Raw genomic sequence first — 19,015 nt, forward strand, 5'->3', positions numbered from 1 at the left:
AATTGATTAAAACCTACTTAAGAACAAATATGTCACAAAAAAGGCTTGTTAGTTTGCCGTTAATAGTTACTGAAAATGATATATGTGTGGAATTAGACGTTAAGACCATTATTTCTAATTTTGTGAATATGAAATCAAAAACCCTAAAATTTTAATTAAAAAAATTTCAAGTATATTTATGTAATTTAATTTTTTTTCTGTTATTCTGAAGATGTTATTTTTTGAAGACTTATATTAAAGGTTCTAATTATTTCTGAATTCTTTTCTTATTTTCTCATCTATCTTGAGTTTCTTTTATTTTCCTAAAAGATAGTTCCACTTAAAAAAATTATTAAAAAATTTTTACAAGTTACTAAGAATTTAGTAACTTGTAAAATACAAGAATTTTTTAAACCTTAGTTCAAATAAATTTTAACTTTAATCAAAATTCATTCTAATTTTGTTTGCGATTCGAGTCGGTGAGAAGGCTATAATTCCTGTATCATTATATTCAACGATTAAAGTGAAGTAGCTTTATCAAAATTTGCTTTAACTTTTGAGAATTTTTTGAATATTCAGGTTTTTAATGATTATCCTGCCTAGTCAACAACCCCGGTTCGTTACATTTAGCGAACCAACATGTGGCTGTTCTGTCAAAATTTATTTAAGAAATTTCAAATAATTTAAATTTTTATTATCGTAAAAGAACCCCACATGCCCGGATCGTTACAGGGGCACTTAGATAGACATTGCATGCGGGCAACAAAGACTCTAGTGCTGGCTCTGATAATATGGAAGATAAAATCTGTTCATCAGAAGAATCTAGCCAAGCAGGCCAAAGGAAATCCCAAAGAGTTCTTTTGTGATGTGGCAAGTAAGTGGAAGAATGACCCTAATCAGTGCTGATGATCATGAGGTTACAGAAGCAGATAAAATGGTTGAGTTGCTGAGTGACCAATCTGCAAAGGTATATCATCCAAGTGGGATTATTGCTTTGACATATATGCCAGAGATGTGAGAAACAGTGACAGATGAATGGGAGATTTTAAGGATATTGTAGAATCTCAATGTAAATGCAGCTGTGGGAATAGATAAGATATCAACTTGCATTTTGCAAATACATTAATATTACGGAGTAATAATAATAATACCGACTCCATGGAGTCAGTACTCATCGCAGGAGACCCAAACTATCAAAACAATATCTATCATACCTCTTCTTGAATTCATTTACAGACAAAGAACTCACAACTGAGTCAGGCAATGCATTCCACTCATTTACCACCCTCCAAGCAAAAAATCTAGTTCTCACACCCTTGTTAACAACACTTTTCCTTAATTTCCAGGGATGAGCTCTTGTTCTTCCATCACTATCATCACACAGATAAAATATTTCCCTTGCATCAACCTTATAAAAACCAATCCACAAGCTCTCAATCTATCAATGTAGGGAGAATTTTTTTTTACATCTCTCACCAACTTAGTCACTCTCCTCTGAACCCTCTCCACAACCTCCTCATCTCCAAGGAATCCAGGTGATCAGACTTGAGCACAGTAGTCCAAATGTGGAAGTATCAACACCTTATAAAGGGGAATAATAACCTCTTTATCTCTGGATGTTAATATGTTCTTCAATAACCAAGTAATCCTATGTGCAATCTTGAACATCTTAGCAATGTGCTCTCTGAACTTAATCTCCCTATCCACCAACACTCCTCAAGTCCCTAGCTAATCAATCTCTTGGAGTGCCATTCCATAAATGTGGTACACAGCTGGTAATCTTTTAATCCCAAAATGCATAACTTTACACTTTTCCACATTGAACTGACATCCATTACCTTTTGCCCATTTTGCCAGCTTATTTAAATCATCCTGCAAACTCTCAACATCAGCTTGCTTTTTTATTGCGCTACCCAACTTTGCATCATCAGCAAACAGCTGAATATCTCCCTTTAAGCCATTTCCTATATCATTTATGTATAAATTAAACAATAATGGCCCAAGCACAGAGCCACACCACTGGTCACCTACCTCATCCTGGACTCTGTTCCTCCATATACTACTTTCTGGTATCTCTCCATGAGCCATTCTCTTATCCATATCACCAGTTTAGTATCCATCCCCATCTGCTCTAATTTGCACAACAATATTCCATGGGGGTATCCTGTCAAAAGCCTTAGCAAAATCCAGAAGTATCACTGTGTAGCCATTTCCCTTGTCCAACTCAGATGACATTCTATTATAAAAAGTTAATAAATTGCTAAGGCAGGATCGCCCTTTAACAAAACCATGTTGGCCCCTATAGAGTATCATATTCTGATCCACCGATTCTTGAATTCTGTCCTTAACGAACTTTTCCAATACTTTTACCACCACTCCCGAGATGGTGATTGGTCTGCAATTAACTACCGCAGTTTTAGAGCCACCTTTATGAAAAGGAACTACTTTGCCTTCCTTCCACTCCCTAGGGACCATATCAGAGTTCAAACTTAAGATAAATAACCAAGTAAGAGGCGTTGACAATTCCTTTGCACATTCATGCAACATCCGAGCTGATATTCCATCTAAACCTACAGCAGTGTTTACATTTAAATTCTGCACAATCCGTATCCCAGGAGTACTAGAAAAATTGGTCAAAGAGAATTCATGAATGGGTGGTTAAAAATATGATACTGTACAAGGGGCATCATAGCTTTGTGAAAGGGTGGTCATGCCTTCAAAATTTAATAACTTTTCATAATAGAGTGACGTCCAAGTTGGATAAAAGATATGGTTACATGATGAATCTGCTGGATTTTGCAAAGGCATTTAACAGAATACCATACTGAACTCTGTTACACAAATGAGAAGAAATGGGAATAGATATGACACTGGTTATGTGGATAAGAAGGAGGCTGCTGGACAGAGAAGTGGTATTGTTATACAGCATACCACTAGTCACCAAGTGAAAGCTGGTGACTAGTGGTATGTTGTATAACAATAATAATAAAAGAAATAACCTGAAAAAAAAAAATTCAGTTGTTTGCTGATCATGAAAAATTAGTTAGAGTAATAGATAATCAAAGCGATGTGGAAAGCTTGGAGGACAATTTAAACAGGTTGTCAATATGGGCAAAAAAGTAATGAGTATCAGTTTAATGTGGAGAAATGTAAAGTTATGCATGTTGAGATAAATCGATTACAAGCTGTGTACTATATTGATGGAAATGTACTCCAAGAAATAGATAAAGCTAGAGATTTTGAAGGTGGTGATAAACAGAGAGTTGAAGTTTAGAGGACATACTCTAAACTTAGTTATTAAAGAACACCTGAACAAGTAGAGACGAGGAAGTTATTATTCCTCTTTATAAGGACTTGATTCATCCACATCTGTGTTCAGGTCTGGTCTCCTGAGGATGAGGAAGTGATTCAGAGGTGAGTGACCTGTGGAATGTTCTATATGAGGATAAATTGAGGTGTGTGGACTGCAGTTGATTGATAGGAGAAAAAGAGTAGATATGATAGAAACATTTAAGTTAAAGGGTTTTATAGGAGTGATGTAGAATGATAGAATGTGCAGATAGTTTGGGTCTTCTACAATGAGTATTTGGAACTACATGGAGGTGCCCATATAATAATAATAAACAGCTATGTTTATTATTTGGATGATAAAATAGCTCCCTTCCTTTATGCTGGTGAAATGGATTTATTTCTGGAGAGAGATGACAGTTGTGGGATTGGAAATGAATGAAATGGATGCATTTAGAATACTACAAAAGTCAGCAGGAGATAGATGAGATTTTGTCACATGTTTCAAGTGCACTGACATTTCCACAACATGGTTGTTCAGTGAATCTTGCAATTGGAAGAGTACCTTAAATAATGGAAGGATAAAATAGCACCATCAAATTATGGAACACTTTGTATTTCTTATGATTGTTAAGATTTTGAAAAAAATAAGAGCTGCATATATAATTATATATAATTAACAAGAGTGTTCATAAGGGAAGGAATATACTGTGACTTTTGGGAATTTTTCAAAAGCATCATCTGACAAGTTGTTCCCTAACAAGCTGATATCTTAATTTGCACCAGAGGGGTTTATATATAAGCTGGATTCAATTGATAACCATCTGACAGATATCAAAAGGGTGTGTATGGGAAAACAGTTATCAATAAGAAGAAAGGTTACAAGTTTGATACTACAGGGTATATAAATAATGGAACCTCCATAGAGTATCATTTTCAAGTCATTCATCACCTCTTTTTCAATACTTTCTCTTTTTTTATATCCTTTCATTCATATCCACCAAACAACTAATCTCATTATGCATATATCTAACATCATTTCTCACCTTAACTCATTCTTGAACTCTTGCATTCCAGCAATCACACTCTTTCATATCAACAATCAGGCGACTCACTTTTTTTCCATTAGTCACATTCTCTCTTAATTCTTGTAAACACACTTTTTTTTTTCCTGTCACAATCACACATTCTTATAAACATGCTTTTTTCTTCCTGTCAAAATCACATCATTCTTGTAAACACTCATTTTTTTTTCTGTCAAAATCACATCATTCTTGTAAACACTCATTTTTTTTTTCTGTCAAAATCACATCATTCTTGTAAACACTCATTTTTTTTTCTGTCAAAATCACATCATTCTTGTAAACACTCATTTTTTTTTTCTGTCAAAATCACATCATTCTTGTAAACACTCATTTTTTTTTTCTGTCAAAATCACATCATTCTTGTAAACACTCATTTTTTTTTCTGTCAAAATCACATCATTCTTGTAAACACTCATTTTTTTCCTGTCACAATCACATTTACATCATTCTTATAAACACTCATTTTTTTTTTCTGTCACAATCACATTTACATCATTCTTATAAACACTCGTTTTTTATTCTCTCTCACAATCACATTTACATCATTCTTATAAACACTCGTTTTTTTTTCTCTCTCACAATCACATTTACATCATTCTTATAAACACTCGTTTTTTTTTCTCTCTCACAATCACATTTACATCATTCTTATAAACACTCGTTTTTTTTTCTCTCTCACAATCACATTTACATCATTCTTATAAACACTCGTTTTTTTTTCTCTCTCACAATCACATTTACATCATTCTTATAAACACTCGTTTTTTTTTCTCTCTCACAATCACATTTACATCATTCTTATAAACACTCGTTTTTTTTTCTCTCTCACAATCACATTTACATCATTCTTATAAACACTCGCTTTTTTTTCTCTCTCACAATCACATTTACATCATTCTTATAAACACTCATTTTTTTTTTTCTCTCACAATCACATCATTCTTATTTTCTTGCTCATTCGTCTAGCTAATACCAGGCACAATGTTATGTTCTCTGCCTGCCTTATATCCTTGTCTACTTCATGTTTCCAGCTCTCATTTACTGATACCTTGCAGTTCATCAAAATCTTGCACTCTCTGTAGATCCATACTGTTGCACTTTTCTTGTTAGTCTCTCAACATTTCTTCATGCGTGCATACATACAAGGGTGGTCTGAAAAGTTCTCAGACCATAGATGGCAACACTATTGGCAAGAGATTTTTTTTCCTAAGTTGGTACATCTGTCATAAGCATCCATGTGAAATCGAGTCATTCTATCAAGTAGTTTATTTTATACAACTGTCGGAAACAAAAGTGTTGTCCGTATCCCTTGAAATGGATAAAATTGAGTATCATGCAGTTATAAAATTCTTTGTAAAAGATGGTTTAATGCTAAAAGAAATTCATTCAAAGTTCATAAAAGTTTATGGGTACTCTTCTCCTTCATTTTCGACAATTAAGAAATGGACTGTCGAGTTTAAATGTGGCCGTACCAGCCTGGAAGATGATCAATGTGAAGGAAGCCCAAAAAGTATAACACCACCAGAAATCATTGATCAAGTGCACAATATGGTATTGGATGAATGGCGAGTCAAAGTGCGTGAAATTGCTGAGACTATAGGCATTTCAAAATGAATGTGTAGGATATATTTTGCATGAAGAATGGAAGAATGGCAAATGAAAAAGCTTTGCGCAAGATGGGTACCATGTTTGCTCACAGCAGATCAAAAACGCACTTGCATGAAAATCTCTGAACAGTGCTTGGATCATTACACATCAGAATCCAAACAGCAGTCAAAACAATGGACAGAAGCCAGTTGTTCAGAGTCAAAGAAAACAAAGTCGGTTCCATCAGCAGGAAAGATCATGGCATTGGTGTTTTAGGATGCTAAAAAGTCATTTTGTTTATTAATTATCTTTGAAAAGGATAAAACGATAACGGGAAATATTATTCTGATATTTTAACCAGACTAGACAAAAAAATTTGTGAGAAAAGACCCAGTTTGCAGAAGAAAAAAATCATCTTTCATCAGGAAAATGTACCTGCCCACAAAAGTGTTTTGGCAATGGGAAAATTAAGGGATCTGCAGTATGAATTGTTGGAACATCCACCCTATTCCCCAGATTTGGCTCTCTCTGACTTCTATGTCTTCCCAAAACTAAAACTTTCCTTGCTGGTCGACATTTTTCTTCGAATCAACAGGTGATTGTAGTAATCACCTTTTGTCAGATCTTACAGAGAACCACTACAGGGACGAGATAATGATGCTGCTGGAATAAATGTATTAGTCTTAAGGGAGATTATGTCAAAAAATAAAAATAATTTTGAAATTATAAATTCGTTTTTTCATTGTTAGGCCGAGAACTTTTCAGACCACCCTCATACATACTGCACTTTCAACAATAAATCATCTTCAAGAAACTGATACTGTTCATTATGTTTGATTCTGGCAATGTAAGATAAAATGATATTAGTTCTCTCTGCCATTTTTCTTTGTTCACCACAAACCACAATGAAAAAATAAATAATATTTATAAATAATGAATGAAAATGAAAGAACTTCAATTTTGAATAAAGCAATACATTTCTCACAATCATTACTTAAATTCTTTGCTACCTACATTTCTGTTTATTAAGAATGATAGGCCAGTTCAGAAAACTTGCTTTTAATTATTCTTACCTTTGGAGATAATGATATCAGATGCCAATTACTGAATAACTGTCATGGCTGCTATACATGATTATGACTTTGTCATAACAACCTAAAATCAATTCCCATCTGAAAAAAAAAAAAAAAAAAAAAAAAAAAAAATCATATTACATATAACAAATTCACCTTCCTTTTTCACTTTAGCATTCTTAATTAAAAACAAAAATTATGAGAATCAAAAATAGGATAGCAAATGGTTTAATATTAGATATCCACAGAGTCAAAATATTCATTATGGGAGGCTCTCAACTACCATATAATTTTTCATCAAATCATGTCTTTTGGAGTGCAGAAATTTTGCAAACAAGATTACTGTTTTTGCATTCAAACCATAATATAATCTCTTCTACTATCTATCCACCAGGTTGAGGAAATGCCATCATTTCCAGAGACCTGAAGCAATTTCACTAGACCCTTTCCAAAATATCTATCTCCTCAAACAATGTGACCAAATTTGCACGCATGCACGCACACAGTACTCCATATACAGCCTGATCAAAGACTTTATGGTAGAACTATAACCTCTGCAATTTTTGCAAGTGTCCTCCTTACAAAGAATCACCCCTGAGAGTTGGGCTAGAGAATGGTTTCAGTAAGGAAATACCGTGAGTAGACATATTACTTAAAATTATAATAACAGAATTAACTCACGTAAAATATTATTTATTAGTAGAATTTTTGCGTGAGTATCACAGGCATCTTCATGCATATTATGTTAGAGTTGCAGATAAAGAAAAGGTTGTGGAGGAAGTATAAAGAAAAAGTTTGGTGAGCATTTCCATGAGCAGTACAAGGTACTGCTCATGCAGTACAAGGTACAAGCAAAGAGAGTAACTGTATGGTAAGGTAAGCCAAAGCTAATTATGAGAGGAAGCTAGCTGATGAATCCAAAAGAAAACCTAAAGAGTTCTTTCACTATGTGGCAAGTAAAAGGAAGAATAACCATGGAAAGATTACTTTAAAAAGTGTTGATGGTAGAGAAATAACAGAAGCAAATCAAATAGTTGAGTTGCTTAGTGATTTTGCAAAAGTGTACCATCTTGGTTGTGATAGTGCAGTGTCAAATGTGTCATTGACTGATGAGAGTTCTAGAGATTAGACGAAATAGAGGTGCGAAATATATTACAGAACCTTAATGCCAACACTGTCATTGGGTTAGATGGCATATCGGCCCATGTGTTACGAGAATGTGCAAGAGAATTAACACCTCCTCTAACCAGGCTGTTTAATTTAAGCCTCAGTTCTGGTAAAGTACTATTCGAGTGGAAAGGGGGGAAAATAATTCCACTGCACAAGGGAAGCTCCAAGACTGAGGTTGCAAATTATAGACCAATCAATATATCTGGAATGGTGGTTAAGGTTTTAGAGAAATTGGTAAAAATTAGAATTCAGCACTGGGTGGACAGCAATATAATACTTTTTAAGGAGCAACATTGTTTTTAGAAAGGTAGGTCTTGCCTTGGTAACTTGCTTACTTTCTATAATAAAGTAACAGTAGAGTTGGATAAAGGAAATCCTTACTCAGCGATATTGCTGGATTTTGCAAAAGGCATTTGACAAGATTCCACACAGAACTCTGTTCCATAAATTAGAGCAAAGGGTATGGATCTGAAGCTGGTGATTTGGATTAGAGCAAGGATTCTCAACCAATGGTACGCGTACCACTGGTGGTAAGTGAGCCACTGCCTTACTGGTACATCTAATATCTTGATGTAAATATAGTAGTACGCCACTGAAAAAGGCTGAGAACCCCTGGATTAGAGGATGGCTGGTGGATAGATACCAAAGAGTGGTTTACAGAAGAGCTGAGTCCAGGAGAAGGCAAGTGACTAGTAGCGTAACTCAAGGCTCAGTGCTTTGTACTGAGCCTTGAGGTACACCAGTGGATATTGGAAGGAAATATCCACTTGTTTGCTGATGATGCAAAATAAGGAAGAGCGATAGTCAATTCAGATGATGTAGACTTAAATAGGTTGACGGTATGAACGAAGGTAAATAGCTGTCAGTTTAATGTGGCTAAGTGCAAGGTGATACACTTCGGAAGGATGAGATCACATGCTGTTTACTATATTAATGGAACTGGACTGCAAGAAGTTGACGAAGCAAGGGACTTGGGAGTTATTGTGGGCAGAGAACTTAAGTTTAAAGGGCATATTGCAAAGATTGCCAAAACATCACATTAAATTACATGGTTGTTGAAAAACGCACTAACAAGCAGGGATAAGGAAGTTATTGTTTTACTTTATAAGACATTAATAAGACCGCATTTGGACTATTGTGCACAGATCTGGTCACCTGGATTTCTTGGTGATGAAGAAATGGTGGAGAGGATTTAGAGGCAAGTTACAAAGATTGTAGCAGGTCTGTGGGATGTTCCCTACAAGGATTGATTGAAGATCTATGGGCCCCAAAACTAGCTGATAGACGTAGGAGAGGAGATATGATAGAAACATAAATCATTAAAGGGATTTTACGAATGACATTTTCAAGATCAGGAAGGGAGAGAAAGAGGGACCGTCCCTGGAGATTATGTAAGAGTGTGGTTAACAAGAATGTTAGGACTAGATTTTTTACTTGCAGGGTTGTGAAGGGATGGAATGATTTGCCAGAGGTGGTTGTGAATGCTTCGTCTATGAATGAATTTAAGGAGAAGTATGATAGGTATTGTGTAAATAATGGTTAGTGTATCAATGTAGGGTCTCCCGTGATGACTCTTTTGACCCCATGGAGACACCATTATAATAATAATCTTCCGAAGGGCACCACCTAAGTAACTCATGTAAGATTCTTACATGAACAATTCTTACTCTTAATCACGTAAGATTCTTACATGAGCTACTTAGGTGGCACTCTTTGGAATTGTCAGTTATTGTTTAATTCGTTTTTTACATGTACTGAAGATGCCTGCGATACTCGGGCGAAAATTCTATGAATAAATAATATTTTACGTGAGTTAATTCCATTATTATAATTTTAAGTAAGAGACTGGTTAGCAAGGTACAAGGGATGACATTTTGCTTGGCTACTGGTGAATGAATATAAAGGGTTGCCAGAGGTAGTTGTGAGTTGTCAGTGAATGAGTTTGAAGGAGAGGTACAGGTATTATTTAAATAATGGTCAATGTGGGGCTTCTGCAATGAGTGTTTAGAATATGTGAAAATGTATATATAACAATAATCATTTTGTAATTTGCTATGTTGTCCTTGGATATCTCTTGAAATGCAGCATTTCAAGTCTGTTATTTCCTCCATCTTCTTAAATGCATACCTTCTTAACTGAATTCACAGAATCCCATAACTTGCCTTCCAATTTTAAAACTTTTACACTTTGCAAAATGGACTGCAATTCACAATCACAAAAAGAGATTGTCTATTCAAATTATATTGAACAGTCACAACATCAGTTTCACTCCTTATAGTTTTCTTCAACTGAGCATCATTTGCAAAAAAAAATTTCATTTAAACTTTTGAGGTGAGTGCATTCCTCTTGGTAATTCAGCTAGTAATCTTATCAAAGTTTCATCTCTTGTCAAAGATCCTCCTCAACCATTCATGTGAATGTAGACACATTGAATCAATTAAATTGATTAAGGCAAAGATAATGTCTTATTGCACACGATGCTCGTGCAATAAGACCAAACAAACAACCTGGTCACTTCTAAAACACACTTTTACCTATTTTCTCACAAATAAAAAAACCTTAATTCTTCTCCACTCACAGCCAAAACCAGATCTCTCATTTTGGACTGACTCTTACTTATAAGTATTTCTTAACATAATCGCATCACTTCTATATCATCTGCTTGCAGGAAACTTGACATGCTTTTCACTCAAGATGTTACTTCTCTCCTGTCCAGTTGTTAACTCTGCACAGATCTGAAATCCCCAACCTAGGAATACTGCTCTCACATTTGCGGTGGTGCACGTAAGACTTCTCTTAAAATTCTTGATATAGTCCAGAAGACAGTGGTTCAGTTGACAGATGAATCCTCTCTTACAGACTCTCTTTAGTCACTATCTCAGTCAGTTTCTGCACTTTCTCTTCTGTAGATTCCCCATCGTTACTGTTCAGCAGAACTACCATGCTGGCCTGATTGGCCGAGTGGTTAGCATATCCACCAACCAAAAAGCTGCAGGTTCAAATTCTGCCGTGGGCATGGATGTTTGCGAGTGTCTGTGGAAATACTAATGGTGGTGGTGGTGGTCGGTGCTAGATGGTGTTGGTGTAGTTGCAGTCAATTGGTGGACTGAGTGGTGGAGACCGAGTCGTAAAGCAGGTGCCCTCCCTCTACGAGTCCTTGGACTCCCTGGAAGTGTCAGGTAATAATAATAATATGCTCCCCACTTCTGCTAAACCTACAGAAGCACAAGCAGCAACTATCCAACATCCTTTTACAATTAAAACGATGGAACTCATCTACCTCAGTTCTGTGGAACAGCCTTCCCCTCATGAAATATTTCACAATGATTACAAAACTCCAGCACTTGAAGACTGTCAATAGATAACTTTGCTCTTGAACTCTAACAAACACATAGTATTTATTTGCTACAGACCTTGTAGCTTCTTGTATGTGAAAGTGATAAAAAAAAAAAAAAATAAAAGAATAAATCAGTGGCCAGCATGACTGTTTGTTCTTCTTCTCTGGCAACAATAGGGTTCACTAAATAGATTTAAACATAGATACTCTCTCTTAGAAACAACTATCATATATTTATATGTGTCTGACTCATTATTCACATGTTACTAGTGGGATTCATTTAGCATAGGGATATATCTAATATTTTGACCAGTGAGATTGGTTATATAAGGTAGTAAATTAGAAATGTACAATCAACATTTCACTCTAAGAGATACAATAAAAAAAATTATGCATTATAACATAATATGAAAATACTGATTAGAGTAGAACATAATGAAAATAAACCGTATGCAGCAGATTTTCATTATTCAGTGTGAGGCTACCTTGTACATTATTAGAGATATGAAGTGGCTTGCAAAAGTTCCATATTTGGTCTCTAGTGTAAAGTTTCCAGATTAACTAACCCTCAACCCAATATGTATAATACACTCATTTCTCAATTATCCAATATTTAAATAACCCAACCTGCAATTAAACAATCCTTGAATAAAGAGCTAGTATTAATAATATGATCTGACTAGTGGAAAGCACTATGTAAATTCAGTTAACCATACCTTAACTTAACCAGTTACCAAACTGATTTCCCAATACTATTAGATCATTGAGAGATATGTGTCTACGATCAGTCACCAAATTATAACTCAACTCATCCAAATTTTATTATTATTATTATCTGATACCTCCAGGGAGTCAAGGACCCATCAAGAGAGGCTATAAAGCCTTCAAACTAACTGTCATATGTTCCCTTAAATTCATTTACACCAAATGTAATTACTAGCTTTTAATCCTCGCTACTTTTAATGGATGTTAAACAAAATCATACCACAACAGTTACAATAATCAGTTGGTTAGTCGTAATTTGTTAATTTTATCTAAAAATAAATGGCAATTATATTTACGTTTGTGAAGTGTTAGTTTAGTGAATACATAGGAGGGATAACTGATGTTTGTTTTGCAAGACTAAACTAGCATTTACTAGACAGTATAATGAAAAAAAAAAAAAAAGCAAAGACAGAAAAATGTATAAGTTAATTTTTACTGTTACATTTGAAAATATGTAGAAAGGCTTTCAGCAATGGATTGCAGAAGCAGCAAACATTCAAAAAAAAAAGTTATGACTGGAGAATAGGTTAATTAAAAGCTGCTTATGATTATTTAGCTTAGCACTTTTAAACATATTAGTATTACTATTACTTTATAGAAACCTCCATGAGCCCAAAGATGCAGGAGGTGCCTACTAACCATTATTCAAAACAATAGCGTCATATCTCTCTTTTCTGGGCATCTTGGTAGATGCCCCACATTCCTCGCCACTTCCTGAAGCAAAGTTTCCCCCATTGTGGTAAACCTTATTCCATCTTCTCTGACCAAAGAGCATAACTTTACACTTAACATTACAATAATAGGATCCAGAGTTGGGTTGACAACAATGGTATTATCTTTGATTGACAGCATGGATTTGCTAAAGGGAGGTCATGTTTTAGTAATCTACTTACTTATTACAATAAAGTGACTGCTTCCTTGGACAGAGAAGGATACACAGTAATATACTTGGATTTCGCAAAGGCTTTTGATAGAGTACCACATGATAAGTTGACAGTCAAACTAGAGCAGATGGGGTTGGATATTAGATTGGTGCATTGGATTGGAGACTGGCTATCTGATAGGTATCAACAAGTTGTGTATGGGGGATGCAATATCCAGTAAAAGGAAAGTCACTAGTGGAGTGCCTCAGGGGTCTGTTTTAGGGCCATTACTGTTTAACTTGCATATTAATGATATTGGAGAAGATTTGGATGGAGATATTCAGTTGTTTGCAGATGATGGAAAGTTGGTACGAACCATAAAGAGTAGTGAAGATGTTGTGGCCTTGCAAGAAGACTTGAATAAATTGAGTGATTGGGCATGGAAATGGGGATGCGAGTTCAATGTTGCAAAACGTAAGGTTTTAAAATTTGGAAACAAAGATGGGATGCAGAATTAATGCTTGGTGAGAATATATTGTTGGAGGTAGAGGAAATAAGAGATCTTAGGGTGATAGTCGATAAGGATATAAAATTTAGGGGACACATCGCCAAAATTGTGACGACAACACAAAGGTTTCTGGGAATGATGCGGAGGACACTGACGTGTAGAAGTAGGGAGATTCTTGTTCCGTTGTATAAGGCTTTGATTAGGCCACACATGGACTATTGTGCCCAGGTTTTCAGAAGGATGAAGAGATGTTGAAAAGGGTCCAAAGAGATCTGACTAAGGTAGTTTCTGACCTCTGGAATGTCAAGTATGAGGAAAGATTGAGAAGATGTAATTTGCAGAGTCTGGTGGACAAGAGGGGAAGATATGATAGAGACCTACAAGTTGGTAAGGGGTTGTTATAAGATCAATGGTGGAGAAGTTCTACAGAGAATAGTGGGAGATCAGGGGAGAACCAGAGGTCATCCCAAACTGTATAAAGAGGGTGTGAGAGGCAGGTTTTTTTCGTGCAGAGTTGTGAATGATTGGAATGCCTTGCCTGAGAGTGTGGTGTCTGCAAGGAGTTTGAGTGTGTTTAAGACATGGTATGATGAGATGTGTGTGTGTGATAAAAAGGACCTCCCAGATGAGTCTTTGATTCCATGAGGTCTTGGGTAGTAATAATAATAACATTCCCATTTTTCAACCCAATCAGTGCAACAATGAAATGGCATCAGTCCAATCTTAGCCCAGTCATTTTTTTGCAGTCCAGTTCCATCAATGTAATGATGTTAAAATCGACATCATTACATTGATGGAAAAAATTCAATTTGAAAAAAAAATTGAGTTTGATTCTCATATTATTAGTTATTTCCAAGCCTCCATGGAGTCCAAAGATTCATCGTGGAGGCAGAGACTACAATAACTATCATGCTTTGCTTTGAACATATTCAATGTTGGAGCACTCACCATCCATTTTGGCAATGCAATCCACTCATTCACCACCTGCAAAACAAAAACACCTCTTTACTCGTGTGATCCTAGTACATCCTCCAGGGATGACCTCTGGTTCTTACATCACCCATTATCTTATGCAACGATTTCCTCTGTATCTATTTGATATGCTCCTCTCAGCAGCTTATGTCTCAATTATTATATATATGATATCTCAAATATGGGATATCATATCACCTCTCCTCCTCCTATCTACTAAGTTCTGAAGACCACACTCTCTCAAGCTGTCCTCACACTCAATATTCCAGAATCCTGAGACAGTCTTAATTATTTGCCTCTGCACTCTCTGCAGTGTTTCCCTATCACTGATATAGCCAGGTGACTAGATCTGTACACAGAAGTCCAAATGAGGCCTAATTAGCACACCTTATAGAATGGAACTATCACTCCCTTATTCATACATGTCGGTGTTCTTTGCATTATAGTAGCAATTTTTTGGTTTTTCAGTTCCCTATCTACCAAGATACCCAGATTCCTTGCCACCTCCACTTTCTGAAGCAAAGTTCCCCCATTGTGGTAAACCTTATTCCATCTTCTCTGACTAAAGAGCATAACTTTACACTTAACCATGCAATAACATCCCCATTTTCAGCCCAATCAATGCAACACTGAAATGACATTTCATTCATCAATCCAATCTCATTATGATGGCAGCAGAGTTTTTCCCTCCTGCATACAGACAAGTTGGCCAGACAACACATGCAATTAAAAAACAAAAATACTATTAGTAGCAGGGGTTGAAATGGTTTTGAACCAAAATGAACTATTCCTCTCAGGTCTCCCAATTGACACTCATCACAGTATCTGGTGAGATGAAGCTCGTCTTCTCAATAGAAGTAGTTTTAAATATGAACGCTTTTCAAAGAAAGTTGTGAAGCCCTTTTACATTGGCCAAATCTGAATCTGAATGATTATCTCTCTTTTGTAAAAGTTTGCAAGATTCTCATTTTATATAACCATCAAAAATAGTTTTAATAATATTATTTATTAATATATTAATTTCTAGCATGTGGCAACAGTTTTTAATTGGCAAACTGATTGTTGTATGTACCTTGTATTCCTGTTTCTTTGATTTCATTTGATTGTTTCTATACAACAATGATGTACTGTTATTTTCAGTACGAAATATCTGTACTTTCATTTCATTAAAGTTAATTACTGTGGTTATCGTGTAATTTGTTGTTGAAAAAAATATATTGTTCCACTCTGGAATAATTGAATAAGGATCAAAAAAAGGATTTGTTCTTCAGATATTTATTTCAACCTTTCATTAGTAGGCAATAGATGGCAGGCATAGAGTGCAGATGGTGGACAGTGGTATAATGTGAAGATGGAGGACTAAGTGGCACAGACAGTGGATTGTATGGTGTCAAGTGTCCTCCCACAATGAGTCCTTTAGACCCCCTTAGAGATGTCATATAATAATAAAGCATGCAATCTTTTCATGCAAACAATATACTTTGCTACGTTGAAATATATCAAATAATTTATGCTTCATATCCATGTTATTTCAATGGTGTCCAAATGTTATTTTAATTGATTTCAATGGACACTTCACATCAAGATAACAGTTTCAACTAATGATTACTTGAAACTAATCTATTGACAGTATGGGCAATCTACCTAGTGTAGCCATAAATACAGTTAAAACTTGAACAGCACATAAACCTTTAATCTATAAGTAATCATTTACAGCTTTCAGCACATACAAACCACATGTATAACGTGCATATAGCAGCATTTAATGTTCGCTTTTGCTTTCATGTATGCCTGAAGTCTGTGAAGCATGTCTATGAGGTCACATATATCAATGGCAACCCACACAACATCCAATAGAAACACTGCCAGTGCTTGCTCCAAATTCACCTTAATGCTGGGGATGTCTTTTCTTGCAAGCTACTTTCTCAAGTTTTGACCAAAATTTTAAGCCAAACAGATTGAGATCGGGACTTCCGGATGGTATGTGGTCAGGAACATTTGCCTCCACAAATGTTGTGCGGTCCTCGCTTTTTGTGCAGGGAATGAGTACTATTGGAAGGTTTCACTGCCTTCTGTAAAACAAGGTGCTGTTAAGGGGTCATACCATAGGTTCCAGCACCATATAAGTACATTTTGGCAGAGTTTTTGATCCCTTTCTCACAGAAATGCAACTTTGATACTCCTCTTGATATGTCACCCTTACCAAGCCATCACTGAAGCAGGATGATGACCTCTCTGAGTCCTGGGTGCTATGCCACCATTAGGGACATATATCTAATCATTCTGGCAGTTAAATGACTCTTCAATAGTGAAAATCTTCTCATCTGTAAAGAGAATATCTCTGTATCTAATAAGTTGTTTTCATACTGCCAGGGAAGTGCCTTTGATTTTATCACCCTCTTCTACATAAGTTGTGGTGTTAAGAAGTATCCAGTAGAACAACGATAGACTCTCATCCCTAGGTCATCAGATAGCACGTGACATCGTTCTCTGCAAAGCGTTAACCTCTCATGGTTAATAATCATATACACAAACATCCTACTAATCCCGAGTATTTTTAGCATGCTGGAAATAAGGTGGCTGCATTCAAACCTTTTGAAGTGCCATTACAGCTACATGGTTCTCATAATCTCCCCCACAGCATGTTAACCCATACAGCTGGATAACTCTCTCTCTATTAATTAATAGTGTTCATTAGTAAAGAGAGAGAGAGAGACTAATGTACTGTACATTAGTAGAGAGTTGTACAGCAGGACAACTCTCTCTCTCTCTCTACACTAATAAAACACACAAAATGTTGGCTGTGCACAGTGTCACTAACAGAACCAGGCTTGCACAATTCTGTGGGCAGTGCACTGGTATGCAGAAGTTGTAATAGTATTTATGGCAAGACTGTATTTAAATCATCCTGCAGGACCTCTACATCACTGCTGGTATCTACTACCTCCTTGGTTTCTATATCATCAGCATACAAACACCAAGCCTAAATCATGTAGGACACTACTGGGTTACTGCCTTTCTGTTCCATTATATATACTATTCTTTGATGATCTGTCCTGCCCTCCTATTCATGTCACAAACTTCATATTATTATTATATGGCACCTCCAGAGAGTCCAAAGACTCATCGAGGCAGGGCACCTATATAACTCTGTCTCCATCACTAAATCCACCAACTATACAATGAACTACAACTACCATCATCTACACCAGAGGTGAGGAACGTCTAGTCTGTGGGTTGTATAAGGCCCAAGAAATCATTTGGTATGGCCTGTCAAGGCAACTGCAGGCAGGACTCAAAATTCAATAAATCTAGGAGCTTTTTTTTCATAGCAACATAAATTTATATTAAGTGAATTATAATAATGAAGTAAATTTTGAAGGACAAGCAAGGAACGTCCATTACATGATAGACAGGATACATATGGGATACATTATGGGACAGAAATGTATGCTTCTCGACCTCGAGAGTATGAACGTTGGATATGTTCCAAATACAAGATGCAGGATTAGAACAACGATCAAGCAAAATAATCATGTCACTGGCAACACACACTGGATACTTTTCCAGGAGAAATGGACAAATGATTATTTTTTTTGTTGAAGTCAAAGGCAAACCTGTGTGCCTAGTTTGTGGCGATGCTTTAGCAGTAATGAAAAAAAAAAAAAGCCGATCTGGAGTGTCATTACAACTCAAAACATGCTAAACTCAATGAATTGGGAGGCCAAATGTGTCTGGATAAAATCAATGCTCTTCAGTGGAGTTGGGAATCACAACAAGCTGCTTTCGTTAGGCCTCGCTGTGACAGAGACATTATTCAGATGAATTATGTAGTGAGCGAGCTAATCGCAAAAGAAGCTGAGGCCTCATATAGAGGGAGAGTTTGCGAAAGAGTGCATGGTGGCTGCTGCGGAGTTGTTAGCACCAGACAAAGTAAAATTGTTTCAGAGGATTAGTGTGTCTCGGAGAACCATCTCAGATCAGATTATTTACTTAGCACAAGATACTGAAAAAAAAAAAAAAAGGATTCTGCAGGAGATTTCCCATTTTTCTCTCTGGCTTATGACAAGACAACGGACATAACAAATACTGCTCAACTGGCCGTTTTTGTTCGTGGGATAACTGCAGAGTTTGACACACGAGAGGAAGTGCTGTCACTGGAAGCCATGCATGGCACTACAAGAGGTGATGACTTGTTTTATCAATGAAAAAAACTTGAGCTAACATTTGAAAATTTAAGTGGCTTACTACAGATGTAGCCCCAACCATGGATGGCTTGCATTTGTTACTTGGGGTAATTGCATTTGTCAAGAAAGAACTGAATCATCTGTCTTGATCCAAGTGATTTAATTATATGCCACTGCATCATACACCAAGAAAGTCTCTGT

The 19,015-nt window shown here is 36.0% G+C and overlaps 1 protein-coding gene across 1 annotated transcript in view; it reads right to left on the bottom strand.

The window, feature by feature from the left end:
- The window catches only part of LOC150100066 (tripartite motif-containing protein 2-like), a 101,532-nt gene that overhangs the window by 63,570 nt on the left and 18,947 nt on the right, over positions 1 to 19,015 (bottom strand). Inside the window, exon 2 of the mRNA XM_090402803.1 lies at positions 7,013 to 7,111. The gene's annotated coding sequence lies outside the window, so the exon portion shown is untranslated. The remainder of the gene's footprint in view (positions 1 to 7,012; positions 7,112 to 19,015) is intronic.

Source organism: Typopeltis vanoorti, chromosome 13, assembly GCF_054136105.1.
Source record: "Typopeltis vanoorti isolate ZY-2024b chromosome 13, IOZ_Tvanoo_1.0, whole genome shotgun sequence".
Taxonomy (NCBI): domain Eukaryota; kingdom Metazoa; phylum Arthropoda; class Arachnida; order Uropygi; family Thelyphonidae; genus Typopeltis; species Typopeltis vanoorti.